The 22652-nt window shown below is 38.4% G+C and overlaps 1 long non-coding RNA gene and 2 pseudogenes across 1 annotated transcript in view; 2 read left to right on the top strand and 1 right to left on the bottom strand.

The window, feature by feature from the left end:
• The window catches only part of LOC138854617 (cytochrome c oxidase subunit 2-like), a 222773-nt pseudogene extending 211603 nt beyond the window's left edge, over window positions 1-11170 (bottom strand).
• LOC138854618 (uncharacterized) overlaps window positions 1-22389 on the top strand; it is a 225688-nt gene extending 203299 nt beyond the window's left edge. Inside the window, exon 2 of the long non-coding RNA XR_011393798.1 lies at window positions 22283-22389. This is a non-coding gene — a long non-coding RNA (uncharacterized lncRNA). The remainder of the gene's footprint in view (window positions 1-22282) is intronic.
• On the top strand, window positions 15769-16443 carry LOC138854595 (ATP synthase subunit a-like; annotated as a pseudogene).
• Window positions 22390-22652: the final 263 nt, after the last annotated feature.

Genomic DNA, 22652 nt, shown 5'->3' with positions numbered 1-22652 from the left:
AGTGCCGTTAGAATTACACAGTGTTGAAAACAAAATTAGTGATTCTCCAGAAACCACACAGACTAAAGCTGTTCAGAAAAGACAAGCAGCAGTGGTGGCGAGTGAGAAAATTAAATTAATGTTAAGTGATGAATAGTTCACCTGCAGCGAACCTCCGCCGCCCCCCAGTGTGGAGAAATTTTCTCCAGGAGAGGGGTATCAGCCCCCTTCAGCCCTTTCAGCCCCTTCAGCCCCTTTCAGCCCTGAGGGGCCAAGCCCTCTCAGAAGGGGCGAGCGTCTTGTTTACTGCTAGAGTGAGTATTTGATCACAGATGCTATGCGACGTAGTCAAGTGACCTCTGCTCCTTGCAGCGGTGTTGCAAAGTGTATTTTTATAAGAGACAGTATATATCTTACTTTAGCAGGACAATTAAGGAAAATCCTGCTCCCACTTTATTATCATGGTAAAGATAGTGGACATTGTTGTCTATGCTTAAGACAGCAAGATTTAAACATTTTGCTTTGCTTCATCGAGGAAGTGGCAAGGGAGCAAAAAGTACTAGGTCAGCTTCTTCTTTGTGCAAGGGGCAGCAACAGCTTGGGGCAGTGTGGCGTCGCCCAATTGCTTTTGACTCTGGGAGAGTGACACTGACGCCAGGATAACTAGCAAAGAACACTGATCTGTGCGTTAGTGTGAACAAAGTGTCTCAAACACAATAAACATAAGAGAAGTGTGATCAGCTTCTCTTGTGATACATTGTGAACAATAAAGACAAATCTTGTGGAACATAGTGTACCAGTGTGCGTTTCCTAGACAATGGAAGATGTGGACATCCAAGGACACTTCAGCTTCTATCAAGTCACCGATACCTGTTGAAGGTGTTGAGAACACCATAGCTCACGTTACAAGAGCAAGGTATGTTACGAATTTCTTGTAGATCGGGGGACTGCACAGTTCTTGAGTCACAAGGAGTTTGTAATCAACCTATAGTCGGCAGTAAGGTGTGGACTTTTGAGTCCAAACAAGTACGTACATCGTTAGCCACTAGTGTATGAAATATGCTGACATAACACCCCCTAGGGGTAATTTATAATTTACAAATTATATCTCTTGACAGCCCATGTTGAGATGGTTTCGACAGCTTCTAGACCTCGTCTGCAGGGGCGGCTGTGTAGACAATTTGCTGTCATTTATCAGCTAAGTGTTTCCTATATTTATATTTATAAATTAAACATAGCTGGTAAGGCCAATATCTTCAACATCAGTCCAATACAAAGAGAAAGGCGTAAGGAGAGGAGGAGTATGAGGTAATCAGTCCCTCAGCCTGGAGTCGATGTGTTCAGTCCATCAATCTTGTAGAATGTACAGCATAGGGCCGTAGATGTGGCTTATATACTGTAGTGAGGTGACGTGAAGCAGGTGGAGGCGGGGTCATAGTGGTACCATCCACTAGTCGAAGTAGGTCTTTGTCCAAAGGTTGAACAAGTGTTCACACAGCTAACTCTCTAAACCATGAAGAATTCTTTGTAACAAGATCCCATGATGCTGCAGTGTCTGACAGTTGTGATGAATGGTTTGAAAAACCTACAAGTTGAAAATTGAGACACTTATGCAGGATATGGGAATCTTTATTTAGGAAACGTTTCGCCACACAGTGGCTTCATCAGTCCAATACAAAGAGGAAGGCGTAAGGAGAGGAGGAGTATGAGGTAATCAGTCCCTCAGCCTGGAGTCGATGTGTTCAGTCCATCAATCTTGTAGAATGTACAGCATAGGGCCGTAGACGTGGCTTATATACTGTAGTGAGGTGAGGTGAAGCAGGCGGAGGAGGGGTCATAGTGGTACCATCCACTAGTTGAAGTAGGTCTTCGTCCAAAGGTTGAACAAGTGTTGAAGAATTCTTTGTAACAAGATCCCATGATGCTGCAGTGTCTGACAGTTGTGATGAATGGTTTGAAAAATCTACAAGTTGAAAATTGAGACACTTATGCAGCATATGGGAATCTTTATTCAGGAAACGTTTCGCCACACAGTGGCTTCATCAGTCCAATACAAAGAGGAAGGCGTAAGGAGAGGAGGAGAATGAGGTAATCAGTCCCTCAGCCTGGAGTCGATGTGTTCAGTCCATCAATCTTGTAGAATGTACAGCATAGGGCCGTAGACGTGGCTTATATATTGTAGTGAGGTGAGGTGAAGCAGGCAGAGGCGGGGTCATAGTGGTACCATCCACAAGTCGAAGTAGGTCTTCGTCCGAAGGTTGAACAAGTGTTGAAGAATTCTTTGTAACAAGATCCCATGATGCTGCAGTGTCTGACAGTTGTGATGAATGGTTTGAAAAACCTACAAGTTGAAAATTGAGACACTTATGCAGGATATGGGAATCTTTATTTAGGAAACGTTTCGCCACACAGTGGCTTCATCAGTCCAATACAAAGAGGAAGGCGTAAGGAGAGGAGGAGTATGAGGTAATCAGTCCCTCAGCCTGAAGTCGATGAGTTCAGTCCATCAATCTTGTGGAATGTACAGCATAGGGCCGTAGACGTGGCTTATATACTGTAGTGAGGTGAGGTGAAGCAGGCGGAGGCGGGGTCATAGTGGTACCATCCACTAGTTGAAGTAGGTCTTCGTCCAAAGGTTGAACAAGTGTTGAAGAATTCTTTGTAACAAGATCCCATGATGCTGCAGTGTCTGACAGTTGTGATGAATGGTTTGAAAAATCTACAAGTTGAAAATTGAGACACTTATGCAGCATATGGGAATCTTTATTCAGGAAACGTTTCGCCACACAGTGGCTTCATCAGTCCAATACAAAGAGGAAGGCGTAAGGAGAGGAGGAGAATGAGGTAATCAGTCCCTCAGCCTGGAGTCGATGTGTTCAGTCCATCAATCTTGTAGAATGTACAGCATAGGGCCGTAGACGTGGCTTATATATTGTAGTGAGGTGAGGTGAAGCAGGCGGAGGCGGGGTCATAGTGGTACCATCCACTAGTCGAAGTGGTTAGGTAAGACACATATGCAACAGTTAGACAACTTTATTCCGAAACGTTTCGCCTACACAGTTGGCTTCTTCAGTCGAATACAGAAAGTAGGCAGGAACAGTAGAGATGTGAAGACGATGTAATCAGTCCATCACCCTTGAAGTCGTAGAATTTGAGGTTGTCAGTCCCTCAGCCTGGAGAAGTCCAGTTCCATAGTCAGGAACTATCTGAAGATCAAGCGACAGTGCGGAGACTTAAATACTGTCGGAAAGAGAGGTACAGAGTAGTAGTAGTAGTGAGAATGTAGCCACTGAGAGGTCATGTCCTTCTCAGATCCAACACTTCTCACTTGAAAAGCTTGTCCAAGGTGTTTTCTGTACCAAGAGGCCATGTGTTGCAGTGTCTGACAAGATGAACATCAAAATGGTATACAATACCGACAGGTTGTTAGGTAAGACACATATGCAACAGTTAGACAACTTTATTCCGCTTGATCTTCTCCAGGCTGAGGGACTGACAACCTCAAATTCTACGACTTCAAGGGTGATGGACTGATTACATCGTCTTCACATCTCTACTGTTCCTGCCTACTTTCTGTATTCGACTGAAGTAGCCTACTGTGTAGGCGAAACGTTTCGGAATAAAGGCTGGGATGGAGGACATTGTTAGCCGGCTTGACAACATCATGAATGGTAATGGGATCAAACCTATCATTTGCCTCAGTGCTGGAGGCAATGATGTAGGCAAGCGTAGAAGTGAGGATTTAGTTAGAAAGTTCAGGACAGCTATAGACATAATTAGGAAGAAGGGGGGGGGGCGCCCTGTCATATGTGGCATTTTGCCAAGAAGAGGTGTTGGTAATGAATGGTTGTCCAGAGCAATTGGTATTAATTGTTGGCTGGATAAACACTGTAAGGATAATGCAGTACCATTCATTGACAACTGGGACAACTTCTATGGCCGAAATGACATGTATGCAAGGGATGGGGTTCACTAATCCAGGGCAGGTGTGGGTTTTCTTGCTAACTCAGTTGTGGGGGTTGTTAGGATTAGTTAGAAGTATGGGTTTAGAAATGATAAATAATGAGTATGGATATATTGACTTATGCTCTGATATTAAGAATCTTAATAGTAACTGAGGAAATGGTATGGTGATACCGACAAGGACTGAAGAAGCCACTCGTGGCGAAACGTTTCCTTTAATAAATGTCCTGAACTGTACATAAGTGTCTTTTTCCACAACTTAATAGTAACTGTCATGGAGTAACTCTGGGTAATGATAATTTCAGAAATTGTGTAAAAACAAAGATGAATAGGAAAAATGTGCAGAACAAAAAAACATATGATGACATTTTATGCTAACAGTCGAAGTGCAAGAAATAAAATTAATGAACTATGTTTGGTGGCATGTGCTGGGAGCTTTGATATCATTGCATTAACTGAAACGTGGTATGATTTAAAGAGTCGGGATATGACTGCTGAGTGTAATATTCAGGGATTTAAGTTGTTCAATGTGGATAGATGTAATGGGAAGGGGGGAGGAGTTGCATTGTATGTTCGAGAAAATATTAATTGTTGCATAAAAACAGGTATAAAAATAGATGGAGCAGTAACAGAGTCTGTTTGGGTAGAGTTCGTGGAGGGTCAAGAAAAACTAATTCTAGGTGTAATGTACCGACCTCCAGGCTTGGATCACGATAGAGGGAGACTTCTTTGGGACGAAATTGTTAGGGCTTCTGGACACAGTAACATAGTCATAGTAGGGGACTTTAACTTTAGTCAAATTGACTGGAATTCTTTGACAGGTAATCTAGAGTCCAGTGACTTTATGGAAACAGTTCAGGACTGTTTTCTGAAACAGAGCGTAACTGAGCCTACCAGGGGTAATAATTTGCTAGACCTAGTCTTGTCAAATAAGGAAACACTCGTGAATAATCTGGAGATCACTGAAGAGCTTGGCACAAGTGATCACAAATCCATCACCTTTAGCATTAATTGGGAATGCAAGAATAATGATAATACAGTAAAAAATCCCTGATGTTCGTTCTGCCGATTATAATGGACTTAGGGAACATCTGTCTAATCTTGATTGGGGTTATCTAGCTAATGATTTTATTGAAGATAATCATACTTATGAATATGAAGGGATCTGCTTTTATGATTGTTTTCTTAATAATGTACACAGTGCCCAGAGTATATACATTCCCCAGAGAGAAATTAGGTCTAATAATAACGATCCCAAATGGGTTAACAGGAGGCTAAAGCATCTATTAGGGGAGAAAAAGGGAATTTACAGGCGCATCAGAAGAGGAGAGGTTAACCAATATGTTCAGCTTAAAAGAGAAGTAAAAAAGGCGATTAGAAAGGCTAAACGCGTGACTATGAAATTAGAGTTGCTAATGAATCAAAGACTAATCCAAAGGGGTTGTTTCAAGTGTATAGGACGAAGGTGAAGGAAAAAGTAGGACCTCTGAAAACTGGGAATGGACAGCTGACGGATAATGTACTGGAAATGTGTTCCTTATTTAATGACTATTTTTTGTCAGTTTTTACACAGGAAGATGTAAATGAGATTCCAGTAATTAACAATTATTTAGTTCCTGATGAATTTAAGTTAACTAATATTACTGTCACGAGGGACATGGTTATTAAACAGGTAGACAAACTGAAGCAAAATAAGTCCCCGGGACCCGATGAGATGTTTTCCAGGGTACTTAAGGATTGCAAGATGGAGCTTAGTCAGCCATTAACGAGTGTATTCAATGCGTCCATCCTTGCCGGTGTTGTGCCAGAGTTGTGGAAGATGGCTAATGTGGTTCCTATATTCAAATCAGGGGATAAGTCCACTCCTTCAAATTACCGTCCAATAAGCCTGACATCTATAGTGGGCAAGTTATTAGAATCAATTATAGCTGACATTATCAGAAGTCACCTTGAAGAGCATAACTTGATAAATGAATCTCAGCATTGATTCACGAGAGGTCGTTCCTGCCTGACAAACTTACTGACGTTCTTCAATAGAACATTTGAGGCAGTTGACAGTGATAAGGAATATGATATTGTTTATTTGGATTTTAGTAAAGCCTTCAACAGAGTACCTCACAAGAGACTCTTAAGAAAAGTGGCAGCTCATGGTATAGGAGGTAAAGTTCTAGCATGGATTGAGGCATGGCTTACCAATAGAAAGCAGAGAGTTACCATTAATGGAGTGAAATCTGAATGGGGATTAGTCACTAGTGGCGTTCCACAAGGATCAGTTTTAGGCCCTCTCTTGTTCATAATTTACATTAATGACCTTGATGAAGGGATTACGAGTGACATGAGTAAATTTGCTAATGATACAAAGATAGGCCGTATAATTCACTCTGAGGAGGATATCAATGAACTTCAGGACAATTTGGACAAATTAATGTCTTGGTCTGAAAAATGGCAGATGAAGTTCAATGTGGATAAGTGTAAGGTACTTGCCCTTGGTAATGAAAATAACCCTAGAAGCTATAATCTAGGTGAAGTAGAGCTTGATCATACAGAATGTGAAAAGATTTAGGAGTGAAGACCTGTTTGTGTGCTCTTTAGGTGAAGACCTGTTTGTGTGCTCTTTAGGTGAAGACCTGTTTGTGTGCTCTCTGTGAATCTGAACCAGGATGCCCTCTCATGAGCAACTTTACCAGCAGCTGAGAGAAGAGCTCAGAGTTGCTAAGATGGAGAAACGGCGATTAACGGAGGAGAACAAGAGGATTCGTAGTAATCCTCCTGTTGTGAGTCCCCAGGTTAAGAGGGGAGCTTGGTCAGTGGCCGGGCAACATGGAACCAAGCTGAAGATCAAGAAAACGGTTGGAGAGGCAGAAACAACGAGAAACCAGAAGACTACCATGGAAACTTCCAACCCATTCTCGGTGCTACCCGACGAATGTGAGTGTTCTACTGGGAATGCCACAACGAGCACCAAAGAAGCATTGGCAGACGTGAGTGAGACATCCCTAGAAACCCCAACGAAGACCATCGAGAACGTCTTGACGAATTCTACAAGTGGTGTAATGCTACCTGGCGAATGTGAGTCGACTACTCCGAGTATCACGACGGACGACGCCAAGGAAGGTAAAAACATTGTTGTTGTTGGGGATAGCCAGATTAGGTACATGGATAGGACATTCTGCTTGAAGGACACGAGTAGGAGGCAGAGAGAGTGTTTTCCTGGGGCTGGGATGAAGGATATTGTTAGCCGTCTGGATGACATCATGAGAGGTAATGGGAGCAATCCTATTATCTGTCTCAGTGCTGGAGGCAACGATGTTGGCAGACGTAGGAGTGAGGACCTGATTAGCAGGTATAGGTCAGCAATAGAGATAATTAGGAGGAAGGGTGGGAAACCTGTCATATGTGGCATTTTGCCAAGGAGAGGAGCTGGAAATGAATGGTTGTCCAGAGCAATTGGTGTCAATTGCTGGCTGGACAAATACTGTAAGGAAAATGCGGTAACATTCATTGACAACTGGGACCTCTTCTATGGCAGAAATGACATGTATGCCAGGGATGGGGTTCACTTATCTAGGTGTGGGGTGGGAGCACTGGCCAACGCAGTGGAGGGAGCTGTTAGGTCTTTAAACTAGGAATAGTTAGTGGTATGGGTTTTGGCGGGAAAACTGTGAAGTCTCAAGGTAGTAATATGAGTACTAGGAGAACTATTACTAGGCAAAACAAGGTGGATATTGGAAAGCCAGTGGCACTAATTGACAAGGACAGTAATAGGATTAGTGGAATAACAGAAAGGAGCAGGAAGGGTAAAGAGAGAGGAGGGTCTTCAAGTATTTATTACACAAATAGTCGCAGTGCTAGGAATAAGATGGACGAGTTGAGACTAGTTGCTAGTGCAGGTAACATAGATGTATTTGCCATTACTGAGACGTGGTTCAATTCAAAAAGTCGGGACATGCATGCAGAATGTCACATTCAGGGTTTTAAATTGTTCCAAGTAGATAGAAGTATCGGGAAGGGGGGTGGGGTGGCACTGTATGTCCAAGATCGCTTGAACTGTTGCATAAAAACGGGTATTAAGTCTGAACTAACACATACAGAGTCTGTTTGGATAGAATTTTCAGAGGGGCATGAAAAGTTAATTTTAGGTGTGATATACTGTCCCCCAAATTTAGATAGTGACCAGGGGAGACTACTATGGGAGGAAATTGTTAGGGCCACAAGCCATGATAATGTAGTAATTCTAGGAGACTTTAACTTTATTCATATAATTAAATTCTAAATTTAATGCATATTCTCTGCCAAAGTAAATTTAATGCTAGGTGAGCCTTCCAGTACACCTACTATGTTACGACTTATTCCACCTTAAATGGAAGTGACGGGCGATATGTACATATTTTAGTTCTCATATCACACTAACTTACTAAATTGTGTATTACAATTAAATCCCCCTTCACAGAAACTATTCAATCACTGATATGTAATAAATAAATTTTATTGTAACCCATTTCTTCTCACCCATAAACTGCACCTTGATCTAATATACTTTAACTTCTTAAATTTCAATAACTACCCCAACAAAGGTTATCTGATAATGACGGTATACAAACTGTTAAACAAGAGTAAGTAAGATTCTTCATGTTGTATCATTTACAGAACAGGTTCCTCTAACAAGACTAAAATACCGCCAAATTCTTTGAATTTAAAGACCATATCTACTAATATTCAAGTTTTATTTTTCATCTTTTAAGTATAGCAGGGTATCTAATCCTGGTTTATATCTTAATTTCCTGGTCTGTTCCTCTTTATAATTCAACTTCCATTTATTTTCAATAAACCAATTTCACCTTTTATTGTTATAAATTTCAATTCACTTTTAAATGTAAGAATAACCTAAACTAAAATACTTTTACTAAGCTTTTTAAGTCTAACCGTGATTGCTGGCACAAAATTTTATCAAGCTTTTTATAACTTACTAAATCAAATCCTAATCCAACATTTAATCTTCCGTACTGTGAATAACAAAACTATGATTGTATCATAAATTATCTTTATTTTTCCATTCTCTACTCACTAGGATATACATATACACTAATTATAAAATAAAAGTTCAAGCAAGAATCAAACTTTAAGCTTTTCTCAACCTATTAAAGTAAACATTTTTTCCAATCTAACATTTAATCTTCTAAGAACGCTACCTTAATTAAATATAAACTTACAACTAACCCTCTATAATTCTAACTTCCCCAATAAGTATAGTGCCTGATAAAAAGGACAGTTTTGATAGAACTGCTAATGTAGCTTTGCTACCTATATTATGAAACTTCTTCTTAAGCTTTAGTAATTCTACATCTTCAAATTTGCAATTTGACGTCTTTTTTCCACTATAAAGCCTAACGCAACAATGATTTTTTTCAACAAATCATAAAGATATTGGTACCTTGTACTTTGTGTTCGGAGCTTGATCTGGTATAGTAGGCACCTCACTAAGATTGATTATTCGAGCCGAACTTGGTCAACCAGGAAGATTAATTGGAGATGACCAAATTTATAATGTAATTGTTACAGCCCACGCCTTCGTAATAATTTTCTTCATAGTTATACCAATCATGATTGGAGGTTTTGGAAATTGATTAGTTCCACTTATACTTGGAGCCCCTGATATAGCCTTCCCTCGAATAAATAATATAAGATTTTGACTTCTGCCATTTTCTCTCACTCTTCTCCTTACAAGAGGAATAGCGGAAAGGGGTGTTGGGACAGGGTGAACAGTCTACCCTCCTCTAGCAGCATCAATCGCCCATGCGGGAGCATCAGTTGACCTCGGAATCTTCTCCCTTCATCTGGCTGGAGTTTCCTCAATTCTAGGGGCTGTAAACTTTATAACTACAGCAATCAACATACGAACAAGAGGAATAACTATAGATCGAATACCTTTATTTGTATGATCCGTTTTCATTACCGTGGTACTTCTGCTTCTATCCCTCCCCGTTCTAGCAGGAGCAATTACCATACTTCTTACAGATCGAAATTTAAACACCACTTTCTTTGATCCAGCTGGTGGAGGTGATCCCATTCTCTACCAGCACTTATTCTGATTTTTTGGACACCCTGAAGTCTATATTTTAATTCTCCCAGCTTTCGGTATAGTTTCACACATTGTTACACAAGAATCAGGCAAAAAAGAAGCATTCAGAACACTAGGAATAATTTATGCCATAACAGCAATTGGGATTCTGGGGTTCCTTGTGTGAGCCCACCATATGTTCACCGTAGGCATAGATGTTGACACCCGAGCATATTTCACATCAGCAACCATAATTATTGCCATCCCTACAGGAATTAAAATCTTCAGATGATTAAGAACTCTCCAAGGTTCTCAATTCTCATACACTCCTTCCCTCCTATGAACCTTAGGATTTATTTTCTTATTTACAGTAGGTGGTTTAACAGGAGTTATTTTAGCAAACTCCTCAATCGACATTATTCTTCATGACACCTACTATGTTGTAGCCCACTTCCACTATGTCCTATCTATAGGAGCCGTATTTGGAATTTTTGGAGGTATTGTCCACTGATTCCCCTTGTTTACTGGATTTTCTCTGAAATCTTCATGATTAAAACCTCATTTCTTTACTATATTTTTAGGAGTAAACTTAACCTTCTTTCCCCAACACTTCCTAGGATTAAATGGTATGCCACGACGATATTCAGACTATCCCGATGCTTACGCATCATGAAATATTGTTTCATCAATTTGATCTCTTATTTCACTAGTAGCTGTTTTCTGGTTCATAATTATTGTTTGAGAGGCTTTAATATCAAAACATAATATTGCTTCTCCATCCTTCCTACCTTCATCCATTGAATGACAGCACCCTTACCCTCCTGCTGATCACAGATATGCAGAAATTCCTCTAATTTCTAATTATCTAAAATGACAGATAGATGTATAGGATTTAAGGTCCTACCAGGAAGGAATTACCTTCTTTTAGAAATGCCAACATGAGGATGTTTAGGACTTCAAGACAGTGCTTCTCCACTTATGGAACAATTAACATACTTCCATGATCACACACTATTTATTCTTATTCTCATCACTACACTAGTAGGTTATATTTTAATTAATTCAGCACTAAACTCACTTATTAACCGATTTTTACTTGAAAACCAAGAAATTGAAATTATCTGAACTATTTTACCTGCTATCATCTTAATTTTCATCGCTATACTCTCCCTGCGGCTACTCTATTTATTGGATGAAACTAACAACTCAAAAATTACAATTAAAACCATCGGGCTTCAATGATATTGATCCTATGAATATTGCGACTTTCTAAATATCGAATTTGATTCCTACATAACACCCTATAATATTGACTCAAATTTACGACTTTTAGATGTTGATAACCGAGTGCCTATTCCTTTTAATACTCAAATTCGTCTTATTATTTCAGCTGCAGACGTAATCCATTCCTGAGCTATTCCTTCTTTAGGAGTAAAAGCCGATGCCATCCCAGGATGACTCAATTAAATTAGGTTTCTAGTAAATCGACTGGGCCTATTCTACGGCCAATGTTCAGAAATTTGTGGAGCTAACCACAGATTTATACCAATTTTAATTGAAAGAATCTCGGTAGACTCTTTCTTGAATTGAATTTCTAGAAATTCATAATTAATCTTCTCTCCAGATAACTTATAAAAGTTTAGGTCTTTTAAACCTAAAAAGTAGTTCTCCTACTTCTAGAGACCAAAATTAGTTAAAAATAACATTAGTTTGTCAGATTAAAGTTATGCTGTCCTGGGAGACAGTAATGGGGAAGCTGGAGATGCTGTCCTGGGAGACAGTAATGGTGAAGCTGGAGATTTTGTCCAGGTAGTCGGGAATTATACGTAGGAAGGAATACATATAAATGACCTCATAGGGGACAGGAGCCATAGTAGGGAAACAAGTGTAGTCAAAGATAAGATAAAACCAATATTGCAAACTAGAAATACTGCAGGAAATAGCAAACAAGAGGACTCCACTAGCAATAGTAAGGATATATTACCAAAAACAACTGGTGGGGGCTCCATTGTTGGTGCTAGGGAGGATAGAAGTAAGACAGGGAAACATGCACCAACAGGGAATACAGTTACAGAAACCCAAGGCAAACGGAAACCAAGCCTGTGCACATACTATGCACTTGGTATCTGCTGGCATGGGAAATCTGGAAAAACAGATAGGACATGCAACTATGACCACCCTAGAAAATGCCATGCCCATATGACAACAGGAAAATGCAAACTCCCTTCCTGTAAGCTTTTTCACCCTGAACTGTGTACCTCTTCAGTACAGGAAAGACTGTGCTATAACTTAAATTGCCAGGCATACCATCTAAAGGGGACAAAAAGATACAAAACATCCAGGCCATGGGAAAACCTGGGTAGCCACAGCCACTCAAGAGGGAGAGGGTTTTTAGTGCCAGGAAGGAAAAAAAACTGGCAGGAAATGGCAGAAATCGTACACCAAATCCAGTCATTCCTGGAGTGGAACCACAGTCGATGGCCTCCACTCCAAACCAACAGATACAGATACTAATGCCGGAAAAAAAATCTCCCCCCAGTACCAACAATACCACCAGTCCGATAACATTCTTCTTTGCAAATATACAGGGTCTAAAGCCAGCAACAAACAACAAAATACCTTTCATCCATGGACTGCTTGCAGAGGCAAAGGCAATGTTCGCGGCTTTCACTGAGACCCACATAAAGGATCACTTGGACAACGAAATATGGATCCCAGGTTACAACCTATACAGATGTGACAGAGTGAACAGGCAAAAGGGGGGGGGAAGATTGGCCTGTACATTGCAGAGTCCCTTGTTTGCACAGAACTGCTAAATGCCTCAAATGATGTAGTGGAAGTTTTAGCAGTAAAGGTCGAGAACCAAAACCTAGTCATTGTGGTAGTCTACAAGCCTCCGGATGCAACATTCCAGCAATTCCAGGAACAGCTGTTAAAAATTGACCACTGTCTGGAAAACCTTCCAGCTCCTGCACCCAACATCTTGCTCCTGGGGGATTTCAACTTAAGGCACCTAAAATGGAGGAATATAGCAAATAATATTGTTGCAGTAATAACACCAGGAGGCAGCTCTGATGAAAACTCACACTCACGCGAGCTTTTAAATCTCTGCACAAAATTCAATTTAAACCAGCAAATAATAGAGCCTACTAGACTGGAGAATACACTAGACCTCATCTTCACTAACAATGATGATCTGATAAGAAATGTCACCATATCAAAAACAATATACTCAGATCACAACATAATTGAGGTTCAGTTATGTATGTGCGGAGCCCCAGACCGACATAATGAGATTAGTCACGAGGGAGCATTCACCAAATTCAACTTCAATAACAAAAACATAAAGTGGGACCAAGTAAACCAAGTCCTAACCGATATAAGCTGGGAAGATATACTAAGCAACACAGACCCCAACTTATGCCTAGAACAGATTAATTCGGTGGCACTCGATGTATGCACAAGGCTTATTCTTCTAAGAAAAGGGAGGAGTAGATGTAAAACAGAAAGAGACAGGCCCTCCCTTTACAGGCAACGGAAAAGAATAACAGAGCGGCTAAAAGAGGTCAATATATCTGAAATGCGTAGGGAGACACTGGTCAGAGAAATAGCAAGCATCGAACTTAAGCTAAAAGAATCCTTTAGGAGTCAGGAATCGCGGGAAGAACTAAAAGCCATAAATGAAATCGAAAGAAACCCAAAGTATTTCTTCTCCTATGCCAAATCAAAATCGAGAACAACGTCCAGTATTGGGCCCCTACTTAAACAAGAGGGGTCCTACACAGATGACAGCAAGGAAATGAGTGAGATACTCAAGTCCCAATATGACTCAGTTTTTAGCGAGCCGCTAACCAGACTGAGAGTCGAAGATCAAAATGAATTTTTTATGAGAGAGCCACAAAATTTGATTAACACAAGCCTATCTGATGTTATCCTGACGCCAAATGACTTCGAACAGGCGATAAATGACATGCCCATGCACTCTGCCCCAGGGCCAGATTCATGGAACTCTGTGTTCATCAAGAACTGCAAGAAGCCCCTATCATGAGCCTTTTCCATCCTATGGAGAGGGAGCATGGACACGGGGGTCGTCCCACAGTTACTAAAAACAACAGACATAGCCCCACTCCACAAAGGGGGCAGTAAAGCAACAGCAAAGAACTACAGACCAATAGCACTAACATCCCATATCATAAAAATCTTTGAAAGGGTCCTAAGAAGCAAGATCACCACGCATCTAGAAACCCATCAGTTACACAACCCAGGGCAACATGGGTTTAGAACAGGTCGCTCCTGTCTGTCTCAACTATTGGATCACTATGACAAGGTCCTAAATGCACTAGAAGACAAAAAGAATACAGATGTAATATATACAGACTTTGCAAAAGCCTTCGACAAGTATGACCATGGCATAATAGCGCACAAAATGCGTGCTAATGGAATAACAGGAAAAGTCGGTCGATGGATCTATAATTTCCTCACTAACAGAACACAGAGAGTAGTCGTCAACAGAGTAAAGTCCGAGGCAGCTACGGTGAAAAGCTCTGTTCCACAAGGCACAGTACTCGCTCCCATCTTGTTCCTCATCCTCATATCCGACATAGACAAGGATGTCAGCCACAGCACCGTGTCTTCCTTTGCAGATGACACCCGAATCTGCATGACAGTGTCTTCCATTGCAGACACTGCAAAGCTCCAGGCGGACATCAACCAAATCTTTCAGTGGGCTGCTGAAAACAATATGAAGTTCAACGATGAGAAATTTCAATTACTCAGATATGGTAAACATGAGGAAATTAAATCTTCATCAGAGTACAAAACAAATTCTGGCCACAAAATAGAGCGAAACACCAACGTCAAAGACCTGGGAGTGATCATGTCGTAGGATCTCACCTTCAAGGACCATAACATTGTATCAATCGCATCTGCTAGAAAAATGAGAGGATGGATAATGAGAACCTTCAAAACTAGGGAGGCCAAGCCCATGATGACACTCTTCAGGTCACTTGTTCTATCTAGGCTGGAATATTGCTGCACACTAACAGCACCTTTCAAGGCAGGTGAAATTGCCGACCTAGAAAATGTACAGAGAACTTTCACGGCGCGCATAACGGAGATAAAACACCTCAATTATTGGGAGCGCTTGAGGTTCCTAAACCTGTATTCCCTGGAACGCAGGAGGGAGAGATACATGATTATATACACCAGGAAAATCCTAGAGGGACTAGTACCGAACTTGCACACGAAAATCAGTCACTACGAAAGCAAAAGACTTGGCAGACGATGCACCATCCCCACAATGAAAAGCAGGGGTGTCACTAGCACGTTAAGAGACCATACAATAAGTGTCAGGGGCCCGAGACTGTTCAACTGCCTCCCAGCACACATAAGGGGGATTACCAACAGACCCCTGGCAGTCTTCAAGCTGGCACTGGACAAGTTCCAGATCAGCCGGGCTGTGGCTCGTACGTTGGTTTGCGTGCAGCCAGCAGCAACAGCCTGGTTGATCAGGCTCTGATCCACCAGGAGGCCTGGTCACAGACCGGGCCACGGGGGCGTTGACCCCCAGAACTCTCTCCAGGTAAACTCGAGGTAAACTCATATTTATGATATTTTTGAATGCCTCAAATAGGGCCCTTACTTTGATTTAATCTTTTTTTAATATTTACTCTAGGATATGTTTTATTTTTTATCATTAACTTCTACAAACTTCCAATTAAAACAGAAACTTTCATTCATAAATCAACAATTCTAGAAAAGTCCTGAAAATGATAACAAGATTATTTTCCATTTTTGAACCATCCTCAAGTATTCTCTCACTCAATCTAAACTGAATATCAACATTCTTAGGAATTCTATTTATTCCAATTCTTTTCTGAACTTCACCATCATGATGACTTTATTTGTGATTTAAAATTATATCTACCCTTCATAGTGAATTTAAGACAATTTTAGGACCCTCCAATCCAGGTTTATAATTTTTATTTGTTTCATTATTTAGCTTCATTCTTTTTAATAACTCTTTAGGCCTTCTTCCTTATATCTTTACCAGATCCAGACATCTAGCAATAACCCTGACCCTGGCTCTACCTTTATGATTATCTTTTATTTTGTTTGGATGGTTAAACCACACTCAGCACATGTTTGCCCACTTAGTGCCCCAAGGAACCTCAAATGTGCTCATACCTTTTATAGTTCTCATTGAAACAATTAGAAATATTATTCGGCCAGGTACATTGGCAATCCGACTCACGGCAAATATAATTGCAGGTCATCTCCTTCTAACTTTACTCGGAAGAATAGGATCTTCCTTATCCTTCAAATTATTAATTTTTCTTATTTTAGCCCAAATTCTTCTCCTTATATTAGAATCTGCCGTTGCAATTATTCAATCTTATGTATTTGCAGTTCTCAGAACTCTTTATGCCAGTGAAGTAAATTAATGTCACCACACAGACACCATGCCTTTCACTTAGTTGATATAAGACCTTGACCCTTGACAGGATCAATTAGAGCTATACTTTTAACATCAGGTCTTATTAAATGATTTCATCAATTTAATCCAGATCTTCTCTTTTTTAGATTTATTCCTATTATTTTAACTATAATTCAATGGTGACGAGGTGTAACTTGAGAAGGAACATATCAGGGACTCCACACTCAAATTGTTATAAAAGGTCCATGGTGAGGAATAATTTTATTTATTGTCTCAGAAGTATTATTTTTCTTCTCATTTTTTTGGGCTTTCTTCCATAGAAGACTTGCACCCACAATTGAAATTGGAATGTTTTGACCACCAGAAGGTATTCAACCTTTCAATCCTTTCCAAGTTCCACTACTCAATACAACTATTTTACTTTCATCAGGAGCGACAGTAACTTGGGCACATCACACAATCCTTAACTCTCATCATTATGAAGCTATACTAAGTTTGGGTTTAACTATTCTCCTTGGGGTTTACTTCACTTCCCTTCAAGCATATGAATATTTGGAAGCATCTTTCTCTATCGCAGACTCAATTTACGGAACTACCTTCTTTGTAGCAACCGGATTTCATGGATTTCACGTAATCATCGGGACTTCATTTTTAACAGCTTGTTTTTATCGCCTTTACAAGTGCCACTTTTCTAATAATCACCACTTTGGATTTGAGGCTGCAGCTTGATATTGACATTTCGTTGATGTAGTTTGATTATTCCTCTATGTCTTTATTTACTGATGAGGAAAATAATTTTTTTGTGTAAATGGTACATCTAGCTTCCAACTAGAAAGTCTAATTGTTTAGAAAAATTAATTTTAATTATCAACTTAATCATCCTTCTAACTCTCTCGATTACAATTCTAATTATGATTTGATCTTCAATTTTATCAAAAAAAAACCATTATAGATCGAGAAAAAATATCCCCATTTGAATGTGGGTTTGACCCTAAGACTTCGGCCCGACTACCTTTTTCTCTTCGATTTTTCCTCATTGCTGTAGTTTTCCTAATTTTTGATGTAGAAATCACATTAATTCTTCCTCTAGCCCATATCTCCCCCTTCGCAGATATTTTCTCTTGAAGATTTACAGGATTATTTTTTCTCCTAATCCTTCTCTTAGGCCTCTATTATGAATGATATAAAGGTGCCTTAGAATGAGCTAACTGGAAATGTAGTCAATAATGACATATGATTTGCATTCATAAAGTGTTTATAAACCTTTTTCAAATTAGAAAGCGAAAGATTGCATTTAGTTTCGACCTAAATTTTGGTTAACAAACCTCTAATTTATTTTGACAGAAGCCAAAACCAGAGGCATATTTCTGTTAATAATAAAATTGAATTTTCTTTCCTGTCAAAGAGAATTAGGCCAGCGAAAAAGCTTCTAACTTATTTCCCGAGCGGTTAAATTCCATTCACTTCCCTTTTTTATAGTGTATAAAACATATTACATTTTCAATGTAAAGCTGAAGATTTTTTTCTTCTAAAAATATCACCTATAGGTTAATAACCACCTTTGCAGCTTCAATGCAAAATTCTAATTTAAAATATATATAAGTAAATTAAATAAAAATAAAAAACACAACAACAATTCAAATAAAAAATCCTTTTATATAAATTATAATCATATTCTCCTGTCTTAATTGTAAGTAAACAGAACCTTTTATTATCCCATCAAATCCCCCCTCACCTCCAAAATATTCTGACCAATCTTTATCTCCAATCTTGAAAAAAGACTCACCACTCCTTAATCTTCAGCGAGATACCCTAAAAGTCGACGAAATTGGTATAAACCATATAGATCCTATAAACACAACATAAGAATAAAATCCAACAGACTTTAATCTAGTTCTTGACCTAACCATGTTAACCCTTTATCGTGCAAGGGGTCCGAAAATTTGAAATTCGAACTGAACTCCCTATGGTGGATAGAGTAACTCAATACAAGGTCACTGATCCCATATAAATTGATTTCTGATGGTTAGTTTTCGAGCAATTGCTAATCTCCGAAGACCGAAAATATTCGGCTGGGCCCGACAAAGGGATTAAAAAATTTTATGTTGCAAACTTGCAATTGTTAATAAAACACACCAAAACAATTTTTTAAATTTAATATACAAACAGACAATATAAAAAACATAAATGGAACTTGAATCAAAACATTTTTTAATTGTTACAAAAATATAAAAAGGAAGCAAATCTCAACAATGACAAATTGCAAAGGGATGCAACTTTCAATCCCTATATTCCTGAGATTCATTTGGATGACCAATTATTCTATATTGCTAATTGATGGTATGGTAGTCGCTGAAGCAATTTCTATCACTCTTTATCCAGATTTACTTTGCATACAGAACACTGGAATGAGGATGTGACCAATTTCTTCGAGTAGCTGCAATAGTTGCAATCGTAATACCTTACTTTTTCTTCACTAATTTCTGTTTTTTGGCTGGCCTTTCTTCCTCCTCATCATCACTTGACACCTGTGCATCCGGTGGCAAGTATTCATCACCACTATCCAGCAATTCTGGTTCATCTACCTCTGCTTCTGAGTCACTCTCTTCAGAAACGCAGACATACCTCGACCTGCTGGTGGACTGCTCCCCATAAAACAACTTCTCATTGATCTGGAAGGACAATAGAAACCTCCTGTATAGATCCAGACCACTACAGAGTTCATATATGCAATTGAAATTTTTTTATAAATATTTATTTGACTAAAATTGGACATTCCCGGAAACTCGGGCAAGACCGAAATAATTCGGTATAAAATGCTTGCACTTTTTTCAACTGCATGCTACACTCATATTATGCTTCACACGGACTTTAGGTATATATCAAAATATGCCTAAACTATTCATGTAAGCACTAAACACAACAATCAGTACTTACCGACATTGTAGAATGTATAATCCAAGAGTAGATTAGTAAGGGTGGAGGGAAAAATGCGTGTGTGGGCGGAGCCAAGCCACCAGTGTTTATATTTTGATCTCTCAACCAATGGGAAGGCGGCAGAAGCGAACTGTACTTAGCTGAAGAGACTCAGGGAAGGCTTGTGATTGGTTGGAACTAAAGAACGGGAAGCTGGCCGCGCGGGGCACGGAGTATGACACGCCCCCAAAACACGTAATTAATACCGAATTTTCCCGGCCAAGCACGATAACCTAAAAGGGCCAGTAATCCTCTCACTAATAAAGCTAAAATTTTAAAGGGGGACCTCAAACAAATCATATATGGTTCTGGAAATACTACTCAAGCTAAAACACACCCTCCTACTACCGCTCCAACCCTTAATATTATTATACCCCTCAGCATTTTTCTGTGATTTTCCCTAACAAATATTGCAGACCTTATATTAGAAAAACACCTTATTCTATAATAGATTAATCAAAATGTGTAACATACTGTTAAACCAGTGCTTAAGAAATATAAAAAAAATTAAAAATATTAATTTCCCTTATAAATGCAACTTCTAAAATCAAATCTTTAGAGTAAAATCCAGCCAAAAAGGGTATAACACATAGAGCCAGGTTAGCTAAATTCATACAAACCCTAGTTAAAGGTATACATATCACTAGCCTGCCCATATTACGAATATCTTGATATTCTTTAACCCTGTGAATTACCATTCCCGCACACATAAACAATAAAGCCTTAAATAAAGCATGAGTTAGTAAATGAAAAAAGGCTAGATCAGCGAATCCTAAAGATAAAATACTCATTATCACACCCAATTGTCTCAAAGTTGATAGAGCAATGATTTTTTTCAAATCAAACTCAAAATTAGCCCCCAAGCCCGCTATAAATATAGTTAGGCAAGAAACAATTAACAAAACTCTTTGTACACACGAACCCCCCAAAGCTCTACTAAATCGAATCAAAATATAAACACCAGCTGTCACTAGTGTTGAAGAATGAACTAAAGCTGAAACCGAAAACGGAATTTGAGCTCTTTTAGTTATAGCAGCAACACACACAAAAACTTTCAATAATAAAAAATTCCCACTCAAGTATCTTTCATAAAAAATAAAATTTCAACCCCCTAACATAAAAAGTAAAGAAATACTCAACAAAATCGCAACATCTCCAATCCGATTTGACAAAACTGTTAATATACCTGCATTCGCAGATTTTTCGTTTTGGTAATAAATTACCAACATATAAGAAATTAATCCCAACCCATCCCAACCTAAAAGGATTCTAATTAAATTAGGACTAATAATCAAAGCCCCTATAGATAAAACAAAACCAAAAACTAAATATATAAATCGCCTGTACCTTTTATCTCCACTCATGTAATCCCCTCTATATTATATTACCATAGAGGAAATAAACAAGACTACCCCTAAAAATAAGAATCTTACTCAATCATAAATCAAAGTTACCACAACAGAAGAAGAGTTTAAAGAAAAAATTTCCCATTCAATTACATAAGAAGACCCCGAACTTAACCTTAATAAACTAAATAAAATAAAAACCAACGCCCTAAATGACAGAAACACTAAACTAACTAAATGACCATAAGCACTCCACATCATAATTTAAAATAACTTTCTTATCTCTTTGGCACCATAACCCGATGTTTTATTCTAAACTATTTAAATTGAAAGGTTCTAGTAGTTTAAAAAAAATTTTGGTCTTGTAAACCAAAGATGAAGTCCATTTTTAGAACTTTATACAAAATCAGTTATAATATTTTATATTTCACTCTTCCTCTTACCTTAAGAATAGCTATCCTGTTCTCAACTATAACTCATCCTCTCTCCATAGGACTTACCCTTCTTACACAAACCATTCTTATCTGTATACTTTCAGGTCTGTTCAGACCCTCCTTCTGATTTTCATATATTTTATTTCTAATTTTTTTAGGGGGAATATTAATTTTGTTCATTTGTCTCTTCTCTAGCTTCCAACGAAGCCTTTAAAATTCACTTAAAGTCTAGCTTATTAATCACCTTATCCCTGCCTTTATCCTTTATCCTAATCTTTTTGGATCTTTTACTTCTTCCATCAAAATTTTTCAGATCTAGGCTATTCTTAACTTTAGAAAGTAAAACAAATTTAACCAGCTTATCAACCAGCTCCATCTACTCCCTTCCTTCTTTCCCTCTTATTACCCTAGTAATTTTATATCTGTTACTTACCTTAATTGTTATTGTTAGTATTATTAATATTACATCAAGACCTTTGCAGCCTTCAAAACTCTAACAGAAAATAGTTTACTTTAAAATATTAATTTTGGAAATTAAAGAGAAAGTATTTATTTTTTTTCTGACTTTTATTAAAACTATTTCAATTATTTAATCCTTTCATACTAAAATAACTTAAAACTCCTTAGAAGATAGAAACCAATCTGGCTCACGCCGGTCTGAACTCAAATCATGTAAAAATTTAAAGGTCGAACAGACCTTCTTCTGTAACTGCTACACCACAAAGAAATTTTTAATTCAACATCGAGGTCGCAAACTCTTTTGTCGATAAGAACTCTTAAAAAAAATTATGCTGTTATCCCTAAAGTAATTTACTCTCTAATCCTAAAAAGGGATCATATGAACAAGTATCTCTGATTTAAACAAAAAACAGTTATATAATTTATATCTTAGTCACCCCAACTAAACATCCTGCTAATAATAAACTTTAACATTCCAAATCACTCTTAACCAGCTTCATGTATAAACTTTATAGGGTCTTATCGTCCCTCTAACTCATTTAAGCCTTTTCACTTAAAAGTTAAATTCAATCTACGAGATAAAGACAGCTTACTTCTCGTCTAACCATTCATTCCAGCCTTCAATTAAAAGACTAATGATTATGCTACCTTCGCAAGGTCATAATACAGCGGCCTTTTAGTCCCCAATGGGCAGGCCAGACTTTATATAACTCTCATATAGACATGTTTTTGATAAACAGGCAGAAATATCCTTTTTGCCGAATTCCTTTATACTCACCACTCCTTCAATAAATCTCATTTATTTTCCAAAATTTATTTAAAATAAACAATTCATATACTAATACATTCACTTTAAATCTTTAAACTAAATTTATAAAAAGTCTTTCCTACCTACTTAAAAAATAATAAATATTCTTTGTCTTATACCTCAGATACAACTCCCTGTAAACATGGCTACCTCTAAGCCTAGTTAAATATACCTTTCTTATTTATTTTTATAA

The sequence above is a fragment of the Cherax quadricarinatus genome, chromosome 64, assembly GCF_038502225.1.
Source record: "Cherax quadricarinatus isolate ZL_2023a chromosome 64, ASM3850222v1, whole genome shotgun sequence".
Classification (NCBI taxonomy): domain Eukaryota; kingdom Metazoa; phylum Arthropoda; class Malacostraca; order Decapoda; family Parastacidae; genus Cherax; species Cherax quadricarinatus.
Note: the sequence above shows the minus strand (reverse complement) of the source record. Positions and strands in the feature narration are given on the sequence as shown.